We start from the raw sequence: 25,419 nt of genomic DNA on the forward strand, positions 1-25,419 counted from the left end.
AGTAAAGTACACAACAAAACACTAAGTATCACATTTTCTTAACCCCACATCCTCCTTTCACTTTTCCCTATTTCATTTTACCCAATACAACCACATTCCTCAAAAGAGGTATCTATGACTGTTTTCATTTTCACACCTCACATTCATTCCTTTTTTCCATTAATATCTCCCTTCATTCCCAATATTCTATTTTGCTTTTTGGAACTTTATCTTATTCTCTATCAGACTCTTAAGTGTGCATTTCATCAAAATTCATTCTTGGCCTTTAATCTTTACGATATAATCTCTTCTGAGGTAATCCTTGATTTCATTACATTACCTAAACAAAAACAAGTGCCAACTTTATAACCATTTTTTTCTCTTGGATTTTTCAAACTCATGATAAAATTAACATATCTAAAATTGAAACCAGGAACAATGTTTGCTTCCCTTCACCTGTTTGTTCAATGTTTGCTTCCCTGTCAACCCTTAACAATCATATCACCTTCCAGCATTCTCTATCTCAGTGAATGATTCCATCATCTTTCCATCTTGCAAAAGCCACAAACCTTAAGGCTTTCTCAGATATCTCATTCTTCCTCAACCATGAATTCAGTAGTTTATCAAATCATGTTTACTTGATCCCTATACATTTCAGAACTTTGTCTTCTCTATTCCCATTACCATTCATTTAAATGAACATATTTTCTGCATTGCTATTGAATCAGCCTCTTTGCATTTCACTCTGTATCCACTTTAAAATATTGTTCATGAGGCATACAAATGCCCAGAAAGCACATGAAAAAAGTGATCAACATAACTAATTATCAGAGAAGTACAGTCAAAACTACAATGGATGAGAGAGACGATAAAGAAAGCTGAGCACCAAAGAATTGATGCTTTTGAATTCTCCTGCTGGAGAAGACTCTTGAGAGTCCCTTGGACTGCAAGGAGATCAAGTCAGTCAATCCTAAAGGAAACCAGTCCAAAATATTCTTTGGAAGGACTGATCGTGAAGCTGAAGCTCTAATACTTTGGCTACCTGGTGCGAATAACTGATTTATTGGAAAAGACCCTGATGCTGGGAAATATTGAAGGCAGGAGAGGTAGAGGACAACAGAGGATAAGATGGTTGGTTGGCTTCACTAACTTGATGGACATGAGTTTGGGGAAGCCTGGTGTGCTGCAGTCCATGGGGTCATAAAGAGTTGGACATGACTGAGTGACTAAACTGAACTGAACTGGATCACCTCACACCAGTCAGAATGGCCATCATCAAAATGTCCACAAGCAGTAAACCCTCCTGCAACATTGGTAGGTATGTAAATTGGTATAACCACTATGGAGAACAATATGGGGCTCTGTATAAAACTAAAATAGACTTACTGTATGATCCAGCAATCCAAGTTCTGGGCATATATCTAGAGAAAACCATAATCCTAAGAGATACATACACCTTAGTATTCACTACAGCACTATTTACAATAGCCAAGACACAGAAGCAACCCAAATGTCCATCTACAGAGGAACGGATAAAGAAGCTGTGGTGCATATATATAGTGGGATATTGTATATTCAGCCATAAAAGAATGAAATAATGCCATTGGGGGCTTCCCTAGTGGCTCAGTGATAAAGAATCCACCTGCAATGCAAGCGACACAGAAGACATAAGTTTGATCCCTGGGTCAAGATGATCCCTTGGAGAGGGGCGTGGCAACCCACTCCAGTATTCTTTCCTGGAGAACCCCATGGAGAGAGGATCCTGGTGGGCTACAGTTCATAGGGTCGCAGAGAGTCAGACAAGACTGAAGTGAGTGAGTATACATAAGCACAAATGGAACTAGAAATTATCGTACTAAGGTAAGTCAGAGAGAGAACGACAAATATCATATATCATTCATATGTGGAATCCAATTTAAATGATACAAATTAATTTTTTTAAAACAGAAACAGACCTACAGTTATCAAAAACAAACTTATGGTTACCAAAGGGGAAACGTGGGAGGAGGGATAAATCAGGAGCTTAGAATGAATATACACACACTACTATATACATATTAATAACCAACATGGGCACACTGTATATCACAGAGAACTCTACTCAACATTCTGTGATATCCTATATAAGAAAATAATCTTAAAAAAGAATGAATATACGTGTATATTCTACTGATTCACTTTGTTGTACACCTGAAAGTAACAAAACACTGTAAAGCAACTATACTCCAACAAAATTAAAAAAAAAAAAAAAGAAATATTATTCATTCTGTAGCTGGAATGATAGTTAAACTGAAAATCAGATAAGAGGCTGGAGTTCTTTTTTTTTCTTATTTATATGTTTTTGTAATTTATATGCCTAACATTTATTTCCTCTGTGTGTATATAATTTTCTTATTATGTTCTATTCATTGTGCTAGTTACTGGAATTTCAAATGTGAACAAAATAAAGACCTGTAGTTAAGTGGATCCAGTGAGACAGCAAGATTGGTGAACAGCCAGTTTCAGTCAGTGCTGTTTGATAAGTTCTGTAAGAGGTCAGCCTGGCACTTAAGAATCACAGGAAGGTATCCAGTCCGTTGTTGAGCATTCAGGGAAGGCTTTCAGGAGGAGGAGACTTTCATGCTGAAGATGACAGTTGAACATGAATGGGTATATTTGTAGCTAGGGATATGAGTTGCATTATGTGGTTAGGGATCTTGTTTGCTTCATTAAGTAACTTAGAATTGTTTCCCAGGTGGTTATGAGAATTAAAAAATAGTTTACTGAAAAACTACCGATGGCAATGCAATTTTGAATACCTACACACATTAAGTATCACAAACACTTCCAATAACGGGTCATTTAAGCCTCAACATGGTTTTACTAATGTCAAATCTTTTTTTTTGTTTGTTTGTTTTTTCTTTTTCCAGAGGCCCATAGCACACAGAAGTTTACAGAGTGAGTAAATGCCAGAATCCAGAAAATCACAAATCAATTCATTTTTTTTTCCTGTAAACAGGTTATAAAATTCTGGCATTATTAAACAGACTTCATTGATCTAACACTGTAAAAACTACCCAAATATTTAATTAAAGACAAATACTCTTATTTATCTCTTCAAGGATATTTAAAACTTTAACTTTTAAGTATTGGTTATATTGTAGTGAACCATTTAGGAAATATAGTCAATTTTTAATGATACCAGGTGGATCATCCTAATTTCAGATTAACTACATCCCACTGACACGATTTCTTCCCCACCCTGCTGCCACCTGTCTGATACCAAACTCACTCAGCTGTGGACACTGACAGCTGGTTCTTCAGAGGGGAGTGGGGCAAGCAGGCATCAGGTGAAAATGACTCATTAGCAATGAAATGGAAAAAATGTGCAGACTACCCCACAGACATTTTGGATGAAGCATAGGTTTTTTTCCCAAGGCTTCTCTCTCTGTGTTCTGTTTGAAAGCTAATTGCAAAATGATGATAATAATGTACTTAATTTTATAAAGGTTTTGAAGTTACTATGATGTGATGCCTTCAGATTTAATTTATTTATATTTCCTCAAAACCAGTTAAGGTTTCCATTTGGACATGAATCCTAAAGGCTGAAAGATAAATACCCTGATGTTTTGGCTTTCTGTGCATGTCCAAGGTTACTGCATTAGAAAGAACCCTGAGACAGGGAGTTATCACACTGAATTCTAGTCATTCATTAACTACACAAAACCACACAGTTCTCTTAACTCCCCTGGACATCAGATAGTATGTGAAGAAAAGAGAACTAAATGAGCACAGTGATTAAATTGTGCTTAATTATAGATATTTATCTCTTCTGTTTCCTAGGAATTTTCTGGTGGCTCTGATCGTAAAGAGTCTGCCTGTAATGCAGGAGACCCAGGTTCAGTCCCCTGGAGAAGGGAATGGCAACCCACTCCAGTATTCTGGCCTGGAGAATTCCATGGACAGAGGAGCCTGGTGGGCCACAGTCCATGGGGTCGCAAACAGCCGGTCACAACTGAGTGACTAACATTTCACTTCCCTTTCCTGTTATTTACTTGAAGTTATTAATAGATTACTTATTCCTCTCAAATATCTATTATTGTCGGGGGCCAGCATGAGGCGCTCCGCCCATGGCAAAGGTCATGAGGAAGGAGGCTCGACATACACAAAAGCGGGATCGAGCCTCAGGAGTCCCCCTGGAAATTCTTGAGCATCTACCCCCATAATCAGAGCCTGCCTACTTTACTACTTTGTGCTCTCACCTACACCTGTGACTTTACAGGGGGCTGTCCCCCACCACCTCTTTTGGAGAAGGAGTTAACTTAGAGCACCAGTTAACATTAATTCCTGGGCATGACAGGAGTGTTCCAAACTTACAAACTCCTCTTAAGGTTCTCTAGCCTGACTGACAGGCTTGTCCGGCCACATGTGATTGCTCACAGCTTCCCAACCGTGAGAGGCATGGGATGCTTTAAACCTTCTACAAACATGTTCCTTAGAGAAGTTAGAAAACTGTTAGTATAAGTATAGTGAGCTGATTAGAAATTGTATTGGTGAAGCGTTTTCTATTTGTTGAGCTAATGTTTACTGCTAAGTCTCCACATCCCCTGCCCTTATACACATTAATGAATATATAGAAGAAATAAGTATTAACCTTTGATATTAATCACGTTAGACCTTAGGCTAAGCAAATTCTTTCCTTAATTAAAACCCACTACACCCTCACCCTATAGGAATGTAACTTTATCCGGTACCTTCAAAAGGTGGCGTCTGTTTCAAAAATAGTCACCCCTGGAGAAATAAGTGTTCTGGTTGACTGACCGCTGTCACAAGGAGAGGGTCATAAATAGTCAGCAGGCCCCCCTGGCCAGAAGATGATGTAACACCCCTAAGACCTCTGTATACATTTGTATGAAGCACCTGACTTTGATAAAAATCAGGACTGCTGACCCCGCATGACTTTTGTATAACATCTCAGTGTATAAAAACAGACCCTGGAAAATAAAGAAGGGGATCAGTTCCTCAAAATACTGGTCTCCTCATGTCGTTCTTTATCTCAAACTCTGGCTGAGTTTCCATCTGGAGAGCGGAGCCCGCCAAGCTTACTAATTTTGCCTGGGCTTCTAAGATCCGACCGGGGAGGCCTCAGTGCCTCCTCTCCTTCGGGAGAACAGAAGGAGGCCTGTGGCCTACGTAAGTGGTGCAAACTTCTTGTCTTGAAGTTTTATTGGTTTCCCGCGTAAACCAAGCTACTCAGCCTTTCTCCACTGAATTTTCCTGCTGAGCTATCCTCATTCTATTACTCTTTATATCTCTAATTAATATCTAATTAAAGCCAGTGTATTCGCCAACGCCATCTCCCTTTCGAACTCCCTGGATCAGCTGGGGCTGGACTTCAGCATATTATATTTGTAGATTTTATACTATTTAAAGATCTTTTCATTGGGTATATGAAATAGTAATAAAGACAAAGTTTTATGCCTGAATCTTCAAAATGGAGTTTTCAGAAAAGTGCAAAGACAAGCTCAGTTTTCATGAAATTAAAAATACAGACTTACTATAAAAATGTCTCATATGCTACAAAGCATTAATGATTGAAACATTTATAGAAAAATTTTAGTGTGAGTTAATAGTTGTGCAATGTCTCCTAAAGGCACTTCAAACTGTGGAAATTTAATAATCTTTAGCTAAAAAAATTTTCCCATTTCTAAGACCAAAATGGTTGCAACACTAAAATGATAAGAAATAACCTTAACATACAAAAAAGAGTTCTCAGTGCAGTGACTTCATAATAGTAAATTGTAATATGTGCCTTTTAGGACCTTGGTTCTGAAAAATGTGTCCAAATGTTATTGGCACACTGATGTACCAAAAAAAAAAAAATATATATATATATATATATATATATGAAAACAGTAAGAGAGATTGGTAGAGCTGCAAAAATAAAACTTTTCTAAACCCATGTTCACCTTTCATCATCTGAATTCCTTTCTCACACATGTTCACACGTCTTCAGACCTTCCTCATTTCCCAACAGCGTGAAGCTCGGGCATTAGCAGCAACCACTAGAAGCCATACTCTTACATCTGTCACTATTAGTTAAGAATACCATCCAATGTCAAGAAAACTAGAATATTTCTCCTTTAGTCATTTTTGCTTCCTCAGTGAGGGGGTCAAAAGGGTTGCCTACAGCAAGTAACTAAGTGCAGAATTCGTTGCTGAAATATTCTATTTCACAAAACCATGAACTCCCAGACTAGCCTTGTTACTGCTTTTTGTCATACACTTACCACATACATCTTCTACCTTGAAAAACTTGTATCTCCCCTAAGTCCAATGTCATGGAACAAAACTGTTTTTCAGACTCTGCAGCAAATATCTTCACAAAGGAGACAGCAGGCTGAAGTCAGTTTTTATAGACTTTATTCTCCTAGGGCGCTGAGAATCTGTGAGAGCAAGTAACGCTGAAAAAGGTCTTTCGTGCCTTTCTAACACTGCCGCTGCAGCTGTTAGCACTTCTGGTGTCAAGGTACAAATGTCATGGAGGTACTGTCAGTAAAGTAACACCCGTGAAAAACAGCCTGGCAGTCTGGCTGGCCGCCAGCGCCCGTAATCATCTTGTTATATGCTGCTCGGAGCCGGACTTCTGTTATCACCATTCCCTCCGATAGCTCTTAATTGAAGCAAAGGGATTTGCCTCACATCAATAGACTGAAAGGGTATTTCTGAACTCTTTAAAAGTGTAATTTCAAAGCTGAAAACTAACTGAGGTGCTTAAAATATTATGGTTCAGCTTTCTGTAATTCATAAACTGTGTGTCATGGGAGGAAATAGCTTGAATCAAACCGTGTTCCCCAATTCCCCAACTAGAGTCTTCTGTGAAGAGAGTACAATTGAAAACTTCTTCAAACGGATGAAAGATATACAACACATGGTGCATATTTTGAAACTCTGTGAGTTCTAACTAGAGGAAAAAAAAATCAATGAAGAGATTTCTCAGACTTCGAGAGATTCTAGAGTTTATTACAAAAATGTATAAAGAATCTTACCGTATTGTGTCTTTCCTAAGACTTTTCTCACCTGATCTGGTACAAAGCCACAGTGGGAAGAGGGACAGTGGATGAGGCCTCTCCCCAGGGATAGGACCCCAGGGACTGGAATATCGACAAATTGCTGGACATCACAGGTCACTTGACGATTTGCAGTTATCATCAACTTTACTCTTGGATATGGTAATTTACTAAACTATTTGTCAGCAATAACAGAGGATGTCCTTGGCCTTGGAGCTAAGCTGTGGACACTTTTTCTGGAGACATCTGGCACCACAGCACATAATCAGAAAATAATAACCTCTCAAGAAGGAAATAACTATATTGCCTTTATCTTCCAATTAACAGGGCAAGTGTCACAGGCATTACTTTCCCAAGACTGTATCGCATATGTATAAACACACATATGCCCATTCCCATGAGGTGCAAATCTCTATCTTTTGTATCATTCTATCAAAACTGCTTGGCTGACATTACAGTATTCATTCAATTAAAAAAATAATTATGGAAAAATTCACTGGCTTGTGGTATATTTTCAATTAATGCAGTCCTCTTCACTCTAATTATCAACATAAGTGTCCTATTTTTGTGATTTATCTTCCAAACTTCTAAGTATTTAATTGATATACCCATATGGGCATCTTATAGATCCCTTTCAGGTGGTGCTAGTGATAAATAACCTGCCTGCCAATGCAGGAGACTTAAGATACTCGGGTTCAAACCCTGGGTTGGGTAGATCCCCTGAAAGAGGGCATGGCAACCCACTCCTGTATTCTAGCCTGGAGAATCCCATGGACAGAGGAGCCTGGCAGGCTATGGTCCACAGGGTCGCAAAGAGTCAAACACAACTGAAGCAACGTAGCACACAACATGCAAACGTATTATTTTCTTATCACCCCATAACTTTTACTTTTCATGTTGCCCACTTTCCTATGACTTTTCATGAATGCAATTCTTTGGCAAAAATAAAATAAAATAAAATATAAAGCATCTTTTTTCCTTGACAGATTTTTTTAACCCAACTAATAATTGACTATACTCCCCAATTATAATAGGTGCCAAATCCGGACCCTTTTTTTATCCTCAATACTAAAATTCAGCCTGGAGGTTTTCTATCCTGGACAACAGCAGCAGTCTCCTGACAGTTTCTTCCCATCCCTCTTTCTCTTACTACCGCAATGCATCCTGTCCTTTAAAACCTGTTTTCTTCCTTATTAACAAATATACAGTGCCACACTTACAAACAGAGGCATCTGTGAACTTCCCTTTGCCAAAAAATAATGTTCAAATCCTTAGCCCATGGCTATTTACCATCTATATTTTCCGGCTTCATTATCTGATAGTTCCCCTAGGGCTTCTCTCATAGCTCAGTCGGTAAAGAGTCTGCCTGCAATGCAAGAGACCTGGGTTCGATTCCTGGGTGGGGAAGATCCCTTGGAGAAGAAAATGGCAATCCACTCCAGTATTCTTTCCTGGGGAATTCCATGGACAGAGGAGCCTGGCAGGCTACCATCTATGCGGTCACAAGAGTCGGACACAACTGAGCGGCTAAACGCATACCCCTATGCTCATGGAACTACTCATCAGACCAATGCTTTCATTTTTCTGTGATGTAAAATGGACTCTTTGCTCTGCTTGAAATAGACATCATCTCCCCTACCTTTAGTACCTCACTACTCAAAGTAAGGTCTGCAGAACAGCAACATCAGCATTGCCTGGGAGACTGTTAGAAATGCAGAATCTCAGGGCCATGCCAGGGTACTGAATCAGAAACCTCCATTTCACAAAACTCCACTTTGTATTATACACTATGAACACTCTCTCTTTCAGGAAGCCACTCTTTATCATTCCACTATATTCTTTTCACGTCCTACCATGGTGAACATCGTAAAGACTGCTGGATATTTTAATTATACTCAGACTCTCCTTCCCCTCATCTTTTTCCTCTTCTCATTTTTCATTTTCTCCCCCTCTTTCCTCTTTTCTTCTTTTCTTACTCTATTTCACTTCCTATTGTTAATAGCAGCAACAGTAGTAGTTGTTGCATTAACATACACCTCTGGCTGAGGGTCAATTTATCTCTCAGAATTTTTTCTTCCAACCTGAATCTTCTTTCAATGTTGCTCCATTGAAAGTTGAGTTTTTCTTTTTCGCCCAGAAATTAAATATTATTTTGCAGTTTGATGATAAAAGAAAAACTAGCCTTTACAAAGATTGCTACTAGTGAGCCAGTGAAAGTAGTTATATAGAATGAGATACTATATTTCTAATTATACATGGTATGATATAGCCATATTCATATAACAAATGAAACAATTCAAAAATTTTCATGTGCTAGAATAAAAGTACATACCCTTTCTACCAAACTATATCTGTATAGTTGTATGAAGTCTGCATTTTAGAAGAGTAATTGTAGATTGCTAAAATATTTTTACTTTCTTAAATATGCTATAAAACACACAATAAGAACCTATGAATGTGAAAGTGTTAATCTCTTAGGTATATAAAACTTTTTGTGAACTCATGGACTGCAATCTGCCAGTTGCTCTATCCACAGAATTCTCCAGGCAAGAATATGGAGTGGGTAGCCATTCCATTCTCCAGGGGATCTTCCTGATCCAGGGAACAAAGCAGGATATCCTGCATTGCAAGCAGATTCTTTACTGTCTGAGTCACCAGGGAAGTACACCTGGCATTATTCAATTTATAAGTGTTTTTTGACCGCCTGAATCTTTACATTTGCTTCTACATGGTCAAATGCCTTTCATATACCAACTAGCTCTGACCCCTTTGCAGCTAATGTGGGTTCACATCTATTTTCTGGCTCATGTTCTCAGATACCTAAGAGCAAGACAGTCCTCATCATTCTTCCTTATTGAAAGCCAAACATATGCTTATTTTGGAATATCTCCTTATAGACAAATTCCTTACTGAGTGAACAAAATCTGACCTATGATCAGGGTTGAAGTGATATAAATTTATGGTAAAATTTTGCAAACACATTATTTATTCCTCTTGATGAAAATTATTAGATCATATATTTGCTTTTCAGTTGTCTTGATTATTAGAGGCACAATTTAAATGAGCTTTGGTAAAAGGCCTTTACAATCAAGCTATACAAAATTTATGAATTATATGTAAGTCAATCCTTTTTGATACAAACTTTCTTCTTTGAAGACATACACATGAACTTGAAGCAAGATGCTTTATATCATATGCAGGGTCTGTTTTATGTGGTAAATTAAATTCACATAAGCAAGACGAATCCCCATAAAATACTCAAATAAATCATGTTGTCCTCATCACCCAATAGGTGAGAATTTTCCTGCTGTTTCAGTGTTAACACATTCTTAGCACATTTTCAGCTGTCTATAGAAATCTTCAGTGTAGAATAAATTAGTGGACGGATGTGTTGATATCAGATATTAAAGATTCAAATAGAAAATGGATTAATAAGATCGCCTTTATACCCAAAGAAATGAAGATCTGTGTCAAACTACAAATAATTCAAGCTAAAAAATGGGTCACAATGATTTACATATTTCAAGTTAATTTGCTTTTACTCCTAAATCATGACCTACATTTATGAAATTACTTTGCTAGTGTGATCCTAGATGCTGATTTTTAAACCTTATTTGGCTCACATTCAATGTCTATTCTTTGAGCTTAGTATCCCAGGAAAACAACAACAAGCTTGATCTTGGATAGCATGATGGTGTCTGAGAGAAAGTCTAACTGGGCTCTGGAAAATTAGGTGAAGTTATGATTCCAAATAGTTCTGGTGTTCCTGCTCTTTTATCTTTTCCTTCTGTACTACTCTCTTTCTAATAAACCCAATCCCTTATATTCTGCCTATGAATAGAATGACTACAATCATTAAAATCTTATTTTCTTCTCTTCTTAATAGCAGATTTAAAAATTGCATCTTCATTCTTCTGATTGCTTTTGCCATTTAATTGTTTAAGGTCTTGGAACAAAACCTTAATTTCTCCGAATTCCTTTGGTTGTTTTTTGCCATTTATCATACAAGATTTCTTTGAGAATAACAATAATTATTGTATCCTTACTAATTGTTGCAGAGTCTTCTCAGAATATCACTGATACCATTTAAACAATTCTAAGTAGAAAGGCCAAATAATTTGTCAACATAATAAAATTCAAGACGGACAGACTGAGTAGAGCCCATTTCACCAACTTCCAGGATATTTCATATTTCCTTTTGCTGAATGAGAAGGAAGGATGTTATAATAGAAACTATTAAGTATCATGTGGAGGAAAAAAATAAATTCCCTGAAACTTATGTATACTATTTAACTTCCTATAATTATCTGTATTGGATGTCCTATATCATCTTTATTTAATGTTGCCAACAATAAATAAGTCATATATAAGTAATCATTCTGATTTTTACCATATAAAAAATCTAAGGCTTGTGGAGTGTTTTTAATTTACTTCAGGTCAAAGAGCAAGTATAGGGCAGGGTCATTTTTAAAAATAATACATGTTGCCTTTAATTCAGAGACATCATAGTAATATTTTTGCTCTCAAGCCTCATCATTTCATTGTAATTTTTGAGGAAGCAAATTATATATGTATTTGGTTTTGCTTTTGTTTATTGGGCTTATATAAAATGGTTACTTAAATCTTACTGGAACAAATTTTCTCTATTGCATTTCTGATACTTAATTTCAGATGATGCAGATCTGATCATAGTCAAATAATGAGTTGATAGACTGTTGGAATTTCTCTCTTGACTGAAAGGCAGTGGCAGGCAACAAAACAGCCATCTGTTCTGATGTCTTCAGAGACAGTGGTTTAAGAGATATAAAGTCTGAGAGAATTTTGCAACAAGTTATATCTCTAGAGTAAATAGGGTTAAAATAATGTTTCAGACAAAGATAAGAAGCTAAAAGAAAATTGTTCTTATTCATTTTTCAGGGTTTTGAGAATAGTCAGAGAAATAAAGGTACTAGAATATTAAATGAACTAAGATTATGGTCAATTTTATAACAAAGTAGCATGAAGAATGAAGTATAACTGCCCTAAAATTGGGTGGTTCTTAATGGTAAAGAACCCACCTGCCAATGCAGGAGATTTAAGAGATACAGTTAGATTTCTGTGTTGGGAAGATCCCCTGGAGGAGGGCATAGCAACCCACTGCAGTGCTCTTGCCTGGAGAATCACACAGACAGAGAAGCTGATGGGCTACAGTCCTTAGGGTCGGAAAGAGTTGGACATGACTGAAGCGACTTAGCATGCATGCATGCATTAAATTACAAAGCTATTGATTTCAAGAGTTAGACTTTTTAAAACAGCCTATATTTCAAGAATTACTAAAAACAAATTTAACTTTAGGTCATTTTTATACATTTGGAAAATATCAAAATAAGAATATTTTGTTTTGAATAAAAAGGATAATAAAGGGACATATTTGAGAATGGTAGTATGATGAGCTCTTTGAAGTCTCTCCCCAGTGAAACAGTAAAAACTAGTGAAAATAATTTTTAAAATTCTTTTTCAAGTCTCTAGAAACTGTCCTAAGGGTACACAGCAAATGAATACACAGATATCCTTATTCAAGGAAATCTACTATATCTATGGTACAGGTGCCAGAGTCCATGGTCCTAGAGCCATGACTTACTCCTTCATTCAATGCCTCCTATACATAACCCGCCCTCCACACACACACCTGCTGTACTGTGATGAAGGGGGCCACTCTGATAATCGTGTCCAAGAGGATGGGGCTCCCTAATTGAAGGCTAAGGTATCACCATCCACAAATCATTTTTTTTTCTTTTTTTTTACTATAATTTTATTTATTTTAATTGGAGGCTACTTACTTTACAATATTGTACTGGTATTGCCATACATCATAACTAATTTTATAATGTCAACACAATGCTGAAACCAACCTCTTAAACTGAACTATGGAATGAGGTTCATGACATTGTACAGGAGACAGGGATCAAGACCATCCCCATGGAAAAGAAATGCAAAAAAGCAAAATGACTGTCTGGGGAGGCCTTACGAATAGCTGGGAAAAGAAGAGAAGTGAAAAGCAAAGGAGAAAAGGAAAGATACAAACATCTGAGTGCAGAGTTCCAAAGAATAGCAAGAAGAGATACGAAAGCCTTCTTCAGCGATCAATGCAAAGAAATAGAGGAAAACAACAGAAGGGGAAAGACTAGGGATCTCCTCAAGAAAATCAGAGATACCAAAGGAACATTTCATGCAAAGATGGGCTCAATAAAGGACAAAAATGGTATGGACCCAACAGAAGCAGAAGATATTAAGAAGAGATGGCAAGAATACGCAGAAGAACTGTACAAAAAAGATCTTCACGATCCAGATAATCACGATGGTGTGATCACTGACCTAGAGCCAGGCATGCTGGAATGTGAGGTCAAGTGGGCCTTAGAAAGCACCACTTCGAACAAAGCTAGTGGAGGTGATAGAATTCCAGTTGAGCTATTCCAAATCCTGAAAGATGATGCTGTGAAAGTGCTGCACTCAATATGCCAGCAAATTTGGAAAACTCAGCAGAGGCCAAAGGACTGGAAAAGGTCAGTTTTCATTCCAATCCCAAAGAAAGGCAATGCCAAAGAATGCTCAAACTACCGCACAATTGCACTCATCTCACACGCTAGTGAAGTACTGCTCAAAATTTTCCAAGCCAGGCTTCAGCAATATGTGAACCATGAACTTCCTGATGTTCAAGCTGCTTTTAGAAAAGGCAGAGGAACCAGAGATCAAATTGCCAACATCCGCTGGATCATGGAAAAAGCAAGAGAGTTCCAGAAAAGCATCTATTTCTGCTTTATTGACTACGCCAAAGCCTTTGACTGTGTGGATCACAATAAACTGTGGAAAATTCTGAAAGAGATGGGAATACCAGACCACCTGATCTGCCTCTTGAGAAATCTGTATGCAGGTCAGGAAGCAACAGTTAGAACTGGACATGGAACAACAGACTGGTTCCAAATACGAAAAAGAGTTCGTCAAGGCTGTATTTATCACCCTGTTTATTTAACTTATAAGCAGAGTACATCATGAGAAACGCTGGACTGGAAGAAACCCAAGCTGGAATCAAGATTGCTGGGAGAAATATCAATAACCTCAGATATGCAGATGACACCACCCTTATGGCAGAAAGTGAAGAGGAACTAAGGAGCCTCTTGATGAAAGTGAAAGAGGAGTGAAAAAGTTGGCTTAAAGCTCAACATTCAGAAAACGAAGATCACCGCATCTGGTCCCATCACTTCATGGGAAATAGATGGGGAAACAGTGGAAACAGTGTCAGACTTTATTTTTCTGGGCTCCAAAATCACTACAGATGGTGACTGCAGCCATGAAATTAAAAGACACTTACTCCTTGGAAGGAAAGTTATGGCCAACCTAGATAGCATATTCAAAAGCAGAGACATTACTTTGCCAACAAAGGTCTGTCTAGTCAAGGCTATGGTTTTTCCTGTGGTCATGTATGGATGTGAGAGTTGGACTGTGAAGAAGGCTGAGCACTGAAGAATTGATGCTTTTGAACTGTGGTGTTGGAGAAGACTTGAGAGTCCCTTGGACTGCAAGGAGATCCAACCAGTCCATTCTGAACGAGATCAACCCTAGGATTTCTTTGGAAGGACTGATGCTAAAGCTGAAACTCCAGTACTTTGGCCACCTCATGTGAAGAGTTGACTCATTGGAAAAGACTCCGATGCTGGGAGAGATTGGGGGCAAGAGAAGAAGGGGACGACAGAGGATGAGATGGTTGGATGGCATCACTGACTCAATGGACGTGAGTCTGAGTGAACTCCGGTAGTTGGTGATGGACAGGGAGGCCTGGAGTGCTGCGCTTCATGGGGTTGCAAAGAGTCGAACACGGCTGAGTAACTGATCTGATCTGATCTAAAAATAAAGTGTGTGTATGTGCCTGTGTGTACACACACACACATAGACACATACATATAAGGATTTCCCTGGTGAATCAGAAACTAAAGAATCTGCCTGCAATGCAGAAGACCTGGGTTCCATTCCTGGGTTGGGAAGATCCCCTGGAGAAGGGAATGGCCACCCACTCCAGTATATTGCCTGGTGAATCCCCATGGACAAGGAAGCCTGGCAGGCAACAGTCCACGGGGTTGCAAAGAGTCGGACATGACTAAGTACATACACACTCACACACATATATAAATGTATATATATGTATATGTATGTGTATATACACACACACACACACACACACACACACACACACACACACATATCCTTCCTAAAGACAGACACAAAGTTCTTTGAAAGAAAAATGAACAAAATTAGCAAAGCAAACCTGGCAACTTATTAAGAAATTATAATATATTTTGACACAGCAGGATATACAAAACTCTAGTATATTGTGGCATAATAAGAATGCAAGTTAGATGGATTTCCTACTTAAAAACCAATCGAACTAATAAAGCATAGTAGAATAAAATAGGTGGTGAATGTAAGTATACAAAACAAGTACTACATCTTGAGATATTTCTGGGCTTTAGTGTGTAGTGAGGTAGAGCCTAAACAAGAAATGACAATCTTGATAAACAGAGATGGTACATCTTATAGGTTAGGGCTGCCATACCAATAAGATGGTGACTGATGGAGCAGTCCTGAATCAAGGCAAGTTGTGTATAGAGTACTTTATATATTCATATGGAAATAGTTCTCCTATCCTTGATCAGATTCTAGACTGCAAAAGGAACAGAGCAAAAAATATGGAAATTCTTAAAAGCATCAGCTTCTGAAGAATGAAGAAGAATGGGATCTCCCAACAAATAGAAGACACTAGTCTTCTGGCTAAGACAGGATTGTAGTGGACATCCCATTCTGTCCATCAGAACCCCACAAGGCCATGCACCTGGAGTAAGAACCATGACACAAGAATAAGAACTTTGCACTAAGACTAAAGGAAAAGCACTAATACAGACCCTTTTATCAAAGCAATATCTAGGGCTTTTCCGAGTAAAGGTGCCTGTTGGGATCTCAATGTATCAAAATATCCAGCATAGAAAATACAATCAAACAGTGAAAGTGTGCCCCCCACACACTGGGTAAATGACTAAATAAAACAAATTTAACATATAGAACAACAGAACCACCACAGATGTGGAAGAAAACTGCCAAAACTTTCTCTAAGCCAATGCAGTGAAGGCAATGAAGGACTAGAATGACCCATCAGTGAACTCTGGATGTCACAGGCCAAAAATCCACCATATGTCACACATGGAAACTCCCCTGTTCCAAATTTCATGCTACCCATGAAAACACCAGATAGACAGTTATATCTGCACAGACTCTTGAGTCATTCCTTTACTCTTTCACCAATCATTCCTTAGCCCTGACCCCATCTGACTCCCACAATAAATATCCTGCTCAAAAGCCAATGAAGAAACAGATCTGCACTTTGCCTTCTGTTTCCATGCTTGACTGCCTTGCAGTAAATTATTTTCTCTCTGTATAAGACCGTTGCCTCAATATTTGGTCTCTCCACTGCCCAGTGGAGAATGAGCCCACTTGCTGGGTTACAAAAGCAACAACAAACAAAGAGAAAAAAATGATGGATAAAATAAAATAAATGATAGACATAGACCCACAAATAATCCATATATTAGAGTTAGCAAAAATAATTTCAAAAAACTATGATTTACATTAAATAAAGAGAAAATATGAAAAGCAGATGAAAAGATGAAGTACTTAACAGAATTATACTATATAAAAATTTAAATTTATATTTTAGAGTGGTAACATACAATATCAAGAATTACTAATTCATTCACTGGACTTAATAGCAGATTCAGCAAAACAAAAAAATAATATTAATAAACTTGAAGACCAGCCAACATAAAATATGCATACTTAATCTGGGAAAGATTGGCATCTGGTCCCATAACTTCATGGCAAATAGATAGGGAAACAATGGAAAGAGTGACAGGCTTTATTTTGGAGGGCTCCAAAATCACTGTAGATGGTGACTGCAGCCATGAAATTAAAAGACACTTGCTCCTTGGAAGAAAAGCTATGACCAAACTAGACAGCATATTAAAAAGCAGAGACATTGCTTTGTCAACAAAGATCCATCAAGTCAAAGCTACAGTTTTTCCAGTAGTAATGTATGGATATGAGATTTGGACTATAAAGAAAGCTGAATGCTGAAAAATTGAGGCTTTTGAACTGTGGTGTTGGAAAAGACTCTTGAGAGTCCCTTGGACTGCAAGGAAATCCAACCAGTCCATCCTAAAGGAGATCAGTGCTGAATATTTAGTAGAAGGACTGATACTGAAGTGGAAGCTCCAATACTTTGGCCACCTGATGTGAAAAACTGACCTATTGGAAAAGACCCTGATGCTGGGAAAGATTGAAGGCTGGAGGGGACCACAGAGGATGAGATGGCTGGATGGCATCACTGATTCAACGGATATGAGTTTGAGTAAACTCCAGGAGTTAGTGATAGACACGGAGGCCTGGCATGCTGTAGTCCATGGGGTCACAAAGAGTCTGACACGACTGAGCGACTGAAGTGAACTGAATCTGGGAGAGAATAATAAGAAAGAGAGAAATAGAGCATGAATGATACCATGTAATCAAATGGGCAAAAGTATTAACATAAATGTAATTAGAATTCCAGAAATAGAGGAGTGTGATTGGAACAAAAGCAAAATTTGAGGAAATAATAAGTAAACATTTTTTAAGTTTTGTATGCATATTTATTTTTTCCTTGGACATCTGTCCATTTGTGTTATTGTTTCACTTCCTTCTCACTATTTTAATATTTTCTTTCCATTTGTAAAAGCTCTATACTTTATTATTATCAATCTTAGAGTATCCTCAGAAGTCAACTCTAAAACATTAATAAGCCTGTATATTTTCTTATAAATGTATAAATATTCTCAATTTTTCATACAGTAAACCCAAACTCAACTCAATATGGTTTGTGAATACTTCCATAAATATCCCTAAATAAGTCACTCACTTCTTATCTTTTAAAAGCACTTGTACTATCATGTCAACCACTTGCATTACTTCAAGGCAAATAGATGGGGAAAAAATGGAAACTGTGAAAAGTTTATTGTCTTGGCTCCAAAATCTCTGAGGATGGTGACTGCAGCCATGAGATTAAAAGATGCTTGCTTCTTGGATAAGGAGCTATGACAAACCTAGACAGCATATTAAAAAGCAGAGACATCACTTAGCCAACAAAGGTCCACAAAGTCAAAGCTATGGTTTTTCCAAAAGTCATGTATATATGGGAGAATTAAACCACAAAGAAGGCTTGGCATCAAAGAATTGATACTTTCAAACTGGTTCTGGGGAAGAATTTGAGAGACCTTTACACAGCGAGGAGATCAAATCAATCAATCCTAAAGGAGATAAGTCCAGAATATAATAAATGATGCTGAAGATGAAGCTCTAATACTTTGGCCACCTGATGGGAAGAGCTGACTCATTGGAGAACACCCTGATGATGTGAAAGACTGAGGGCAACAACACAAGAGAAGACTCTACACATGGACATCACCAGATGGTCAATACTGAAATCAGATTGATTATATTCTTTGCAGCTAAAAATGGGGAAGCTCTATTCAGTCAGCAAAAGCAAGACCGGGAGCTGACTGTGGCTCAGAACATGAACTCCTTATTGCCCAATTCAGACTTAAATTAAAGAAAGTAGGGAAAACCACTAGACCATTCAGTTATGACCTAAATCAACTCCCTAATGATTATAAGCGGAAGTGCCAGATTAAAGGGATTAGATCTTATAGACAGAGTGCCTGAAGAACTGTGGATGGAGGTTTGTAACACTGTAGAGGAGGCAGTGATCACTGAACATCCCCAAGAAAAAGAAATGCAAAAAGGCAAAATTGTTGTCTGAGGAGGTCTTACAAATAGCTGAGAAAAGAAGACAAGGTAAAGGCAAAGGAGAAAAGGAAAGATATATCCATCTGAATGCAGAGTTCCAAAGAATAGCACTGAGAGATAAGAAAGCCTTTCTCAGTGATCAATGCAAGAAATACAGGAAAATCATATTCTGAGAAAGACCACAGATCTCTTCAGAAAAATTAGAGATAACAAGGAAACATTTCATGAAAACTTGGGCACAATAAAGGAAAGAAATGGTATGGACTTAACAGAAAATATTAAGAAGAGGTGGCAAGAATAGACAGAAGAACTATACAAAAAAAAAAAAAAAAAAAATCTTTTTGACCCAGGTAGTCACGATGGTGGGATCACTCACCTAGACCCAAAAATTCTGGAATGCGAAATCAAGTGGGCTTTAGGAAGCGTCAGTATGAACAAAGTCAGTGGAGGCAACAAAATTTTAGTTGAACTATTTCAAATGCTAAAAAATGATGCTGTTAAAGTGCTACATGCAAAATGGCAGATCTGGGAAACTCGGCAGTGACCACAGGACTGGAAAAGGTCAGTTTTTATTCCAATCCCAAAGAAGGGCAATGCCCAAGAATGTTCAAACTACCACACAACTTCACTCCTCTCAAACCCCAGCAAAGTATGCTCAAAATTCTCCAAGCCAGGCTTCAACAATACATGAACCATGAACTTCCAGATATTTAAGCTGGATTTAGAAAAGGCAGAGGAACCAGAGATCATATTACCAACATCCACTGGATCATCAAAAAAGTAAGAAACTTCCAGAAAAATATCAACTTCTGCTTTATTCACTAGCCCAAAGCCTTTGACTGTGTGGATCACATAAAATTGGAAAATTCTTAAAGAGATGGGACTACAAGACCACCTTACCTATCTCCTGAGAAATCTATATGCAGGATAAGAAGCAACAGTTAGAACCAGGTATGGAACAACAGACTGTTTCCTAATGAGGAAAGGAGTACATCAACATTGCATATTGGCACCCTGCTTATTTAACTCATATGCAGAGTATATCATGTGAAATGCCAGGTTAGATGAAGCACAAGCTGGAATCAAGATTGCCAGGAGCAATATCAGTAACCTCAGATATGCAGAGGTCACCACCCTCATGGCAGAAAGTGAAGAAGAACTAAAGAGTCCCTTGATGAAAGTTAAAGAGGAGAGTGAAACAGTTAGCTTAAATCTCAACATTCAGAAAACTAATATCACGGCATCCAGTCCCATCACTTCACGGCAAATAGATGGGGAAACAATGGAAACAGTGACAGACTTTATTTTTTTGGTCTCCAAAATCACTGCAGATGGTGACTGCAGCCATGAAATTAAAAGACACTTGCTCCTTGGAAGAAAAGCTATGACCAACCTAGACAGCATATCGAAAAGCAGAGACATTACTTTGCCACCAAACGTCCATCTAGTCAAAGCTATGGCTTACCAGTACTCATGTATGGATGTGAAAGGTGGATTATAAAGAAAGCTGAGCAACAAGAACTGATGCTTCTGAACTGTGGTGTTGGAAAAGATTCTTGAGAGTCCTTTGGACTGCAAGGATATCCAACCAGTCAATCCTAAAGGAAATAAGTCCTGAATATTCATTGGAAAGACTGATGCCAAAGCTGAAACTCTAAACTTTGGCCACCTCATACAAAAAACTGACTCATCAGAAAAGATCATGATGCTGGAAGATTGAAGTCAGAAGGATAAGGAGACAACAGGGGATGAAATAGTTGGATGGCATCACTGACTCAATGGACATGAGTTTGAGCAAGCTTTGGGAGTTGGTGATGGACAGGGAAGCCTGGCATGTCGCAGTACATGCGTTTGCAAAAAGTTGGACATGACTGAGTTACTGAACTGAGGAGGAGAAGGGGACAACAGAGGATTACATATTTGGATGGCATCATTGAGTCAGTGGACATGAATTGAGTAAACTCTTGGTGATAGTGAAGGATATGAAAGCCTGGCCTGCCAATGCAGGAAGACGTGGTTTAAATCCCTGGGTCTGGAAGATTCCCTGGTGGCAGAAATGGCAACCCATCCCAGTATTCATGCCTTGAGAATTCCATGGACAGAGGATCCTAGCAGGCTACAGTCCATTGGGTTGCAAAGAGTAGGACACAACTGAGTGACAGAACAATAACAGCAACAACTATACACATATTACAAAAATGTGATATAATTTTTGTTTATTAGTTTGTTTTTTCTACTCTGAGTTCTTCAGCAACTATTTGTAGTTTCTCTGTAAATCTTTCTTGGTTGAATATAGGAATTATATAATAAAATAGGGTAAGAAGTTATGTTTTACAGTTGGTACTAAGAGGAAACAGAAGCAAAGGCTACAGATTATGGTTTGGATATTCTCCATTATCCTGACAGTAAATTTGCTTTTCATTTGGATGTTACTTTCTTTCAGAAGAGTTTGATGCATTTTAAGCTGATGCAGTAGTGCATGTTATTAAAGCCAGGAATCATAAATTATTCCTTAAATCATCGAGTCTTGGGAAAATAGAAATTCAATGAATCACAAACCATTTGAGCACTGACTTAGCTTCTGCACAACCTTATGCTGGTTGGCTACACAACCTTTTGGCTCCAGCAGGTCTGCATACTTTCTAATTTGCTTGAAAACTGCGTGAAAATATTCCCATGGCCCTCTTGTAAAATATGACAGCCTGACATTTCCTTTAATTACAAGACCTGATCTGTTTAATAGCACAAAATTGGCCTCCAACTTGACAGGCCTTCCCTTCAAAAATCGATGGTTAGACTCTAGGGCACCAGCTTGGTCATCAAGATCAATATCAGAAAAAAATATAGCTTGTCAGGACCTCTCAGCCTTTCATTGATTCAAATGGGCAGCAGCTCACAGATTGAATAATAATATTAGAGCTCTGATCCAACAAACAGAAGCCTCTTGCACTAATTTCAGTATAGGCAGATGAATCTGTGATAAATGATAGAAGCATAATATAGTTATCCCAGTACTGTAGCTAGATAAAGCTGAATATTTTCAGAGAGAAAACATATATATAGATATACATAGAGAGAGAGAGAGAATATATTTCTTTAGATTTTTCATTAAGTGAACAAAATAACAAAAGTCTCATTAGAAATAAAACAAAATAAAAAAACACTAAAGAGTCATCTTGGAATTTCCAGAGTCAAAGGGAAATTAACATGAAAACAAAAGAAAAAAATTAAGAAAAAAAAAATTTGTTATTTTCACTTCAACAACTTTTATTTAAATGAAAATGTGCTAAAGTTTTAGAAAGGATATTTAACTAGAAGTCAGTTTTCTTTAGTTCTAGTGCTGGATAATTATATTGTTACATAACTAAGTTAACTTTATATTTCACTAGTAATCGAAATAAGTCAGTATATTTGTTTTATTTTCATTTCTAATTTGAATGCTAATAGAAGGTTTGAATGCAGGTCACAGCAATGGGGAAGGAGAAATTAAATCATACTCATAAGGATATTACATTTTACTACAAGGAAGTACAAAAAAATTGAGAAACAAGGGTTTATGATTTCTTAATACTTTCAAATTTTAAGGATTTTTTACTAAACATTATACTTATAAATATTTAAGTTGGTAAGTTCCGTTATGTGTATTCTACGACAATTAAAACTTTTTTAAATATACAAAAGTTTTTTTTAAGTTTTTGTTGATTTTATATTAAAGGATATAGGAGTGCATATAAACTATTCATAGTGTAGAAAAATAATGAAACCCAGCAGGGCCCTTTAGTGCCCTCTCAGGCATAAAAACCTTTCTATGTCCCTTTTTCTTGTTTATAGGAGAAAAAAACTCAGCTTTCTAGACCTACTCTGAGTTCCAAAGGCCAGATTCAAAGAGTTACTATTCAGGAGAGTGAGGGAATGCAGAAAGAAACAATAGTGCACCCATGGGGCCTGGTCTTGTTCCTCCTGGGGTGGGGAAGGGAGGGGAGCACAGCTTGATTGGAATCTCTGAGTTATACCAGAACTGAGAAGGCAATGGCACCCCACTCCAGTACTCTTGCCTGGAAAATCCCATGGACGGAGGAGCCTGGTAGGCTGCAGTCCGTGGGGTCGCTAAGAGTCGGACAAGACTGAGCGACTTCCCTTTCACTTTTCACTTTCATGCATTGGAGAAGGAAATGGCAACCCACTCCAGTGTTCTTGCCTGGAGAATCCCAGGGACAGTGGAGCCTGATGGGCTGCCATCTATGGGGTCGCACAGAGTCGGACACGACTGAAGCGACTTAGCAGCAGCAGCAGCAGCAGCAGCAGCAGCAAGGCTCCCATCCAGGTGGAGGATGGTAACTTCTAGCTGAGCACAAGCAGTGAACCGAATGCTGGTTGAAAGCAGAAGCTTGGTAACTGAGACTCTCCTAACAATGCTGTTAGCTCACAACCAACCAATCAGAGGAGGGATACCCACCCTAAACGCCCTCCCCACAAATTTTGCCTATAAAAATTTCTTCCTGAAACCCATCAGAGAGTTCGGGCCTTTGAAGCATGAACTATCCATTCTCTTTGCTTGGGCCTGCAATAACTAAACCTTTCTCTGTCTAAAGTCTGACATTTGAGATTATTTGACCTCAGGACTAGTTGGGCACAGGAACTTGGGTTCAACAACAGTAACTTGGAAACATTTTTATATTTCTAATTACTACACTAACAATGATATTTATGGTAGTTACTTTACTTTCTTTACTTCATTTAAATATCTCATATATACAGGTTTATCTTATATTCATACACTTCCTATTTTTACCTTCTTTTTATATCCATTACCTCACTTCTTTTATGGATGCACAACAACTATAAAAGCTATTACTTTATAAATAAGAAAACTGAAACTAATATTTAATGAGTAAATCACTCAGTGTCCAAAGGTAACAGTCACCATAGCTTGGATTTAAAATCATTTATTGGATAGTTAAATTCAACTTTTCTACTGTTATCCAAAGCTCAATATTATGCTGTTTATTTTTAAAACTTAAGGTATTGTTTTTTCCCTGTAACTTAAGTTACATAGTTTCCTAGAAAAAAATGTGGTTGCTTTGGACAAAATTTCAACATTTAAAAATGGTATGAACTTTCAGCTATTTTAAAATAACTCTTCTATCAAAGATAAAACCATTTCAAGCAAACAACAACAATCATTTCCTATTTAGAAAGCTAAAATGGTAATGCTGACTACTACAAACATTGCTACAAATTTTAAATTTACCACTTCATTTTACAGAAAGGAAAATGCTTTTCTCAGTTGTTTGGAAGGCTACATATGTAGAAATAAAGGTAAGTCATTTTTATTAAAACACCAATGAAAACTTGGCCTAGAATTATTTCCCTGTTTACATAAATTTTAGGCATCCATAACCAAGAAAAGTTATGAAGTCACAAAATCTTTTGGTTTCATTTATTTAGAACTTCACAGACTGCCAACTTTTGATGTGTGTGAAAGCCTACCAGATGTTATTGAGTGTCTCCTATGTTAGGAAAAAATATGAGAAATAGAGACTACCTGCTTTCTTAGAACACTTTAAACTGTACTGAGAAATATATTTACATATTCATCTATTTTTATTTCATAATTCATTCCGAGAGACAAAGCCTTGTTAAGGCAGTGTTCTGGTCCCATGTTTCATTTTGTTTTTGTCTGAAGGTAACAGTTTCATTTCTACTAGAGTCATGTACTTCTTTCATTCTGAAATGGTAATTGCTGAAATCATCTCTTGAAGCAAACCCCAGCGCTATTTTTAAAACTGTCTTTACTTTAGGGTTATTGGTTAGACATGGGAAAATAAAATAACATCTAAAAAATTATTAACCTATCAGTGGGCCAATGGATAGATCGATTAGCAACCATTAATGAGCATAACGTTTTCTTTCTTTTCCTTACCAAGACCACAGAATAGTATTTAAATTATTTTCAGAATGGAGGATTTCTTTTTGCAGAGGGTGCAGGGAGTTTGGAATTTGTCCTAAACTGTTTATTTAAAGATATGTGAAGCTCTTTGTACTCTCAACTGGTAAAATAAGGCAAACTGAGTTATACAGGAATTATTTTAATCAGAGTCCTTTCCTTGTACAAAATGTACTAGGAAAATAAGGCTTTTTGATGGAAGAGCTGGAGGTAACAAGAGGTAACTGTGTCATACTGGACTCTTCAAGGTAGACTTGGTCTGGGAAGATCAATTCATACAACTCTTGATAAAATCATTAGGTTATTGGAGTTAGGGCAAACAATGAGAGAGGTCCTGGGTGAAGAAAATTCAGGCAATTCAAAGACAAACTTAATTTCTATCACAAACCTCTTAGGCTCAGTTTTGCTCTCTTTATCCCTTATCTCAAATCAAGACACTTGATTTAGCTCTAAATCATTTTAGATGTTGTGATTTTCAAGGTATAAGGTACTTGGAGAAAGGAGACTTTATCTCTGTTGATATAGGCATTAAACTGAAAGAAGCATCTGGGCAAATAAGCTCTGAAGGTTGTGTTTAGAAGG

At 37.5% G+C, this 25,419-nt stretch overlaps 1 protein-coding gene across 1 annotated transcript in view; it reads right to left on the reverse strand.

Moving 5' to 3' along the window:
* Positions 1-25,419, reverse strand: part of CNTN5 (contactin 5) — a 1,678,169-nt gene that overhangs the window by 1,271,211 nt on the left and 381,539 nt on the right. The gene's annotated exons all lie outside the window — the stretch shown is intronic.

The sequence above is a fragment of the Bos grunniens genome, chromosome 15 (assembly GCF_055505025.1).
Source record: "Bos grunniens cultivar Pamir isolate PY7600 chromosome 15, Bosgru_T2T1.0, whole genome shotgun sequence".
Taxonomy (NCBI): domain Eukaryota; kingdom Metazoa; phylum Chordata; class Mammalia; order Artiodactyla; family Bovidae; genus Bos; species Bos grunniens.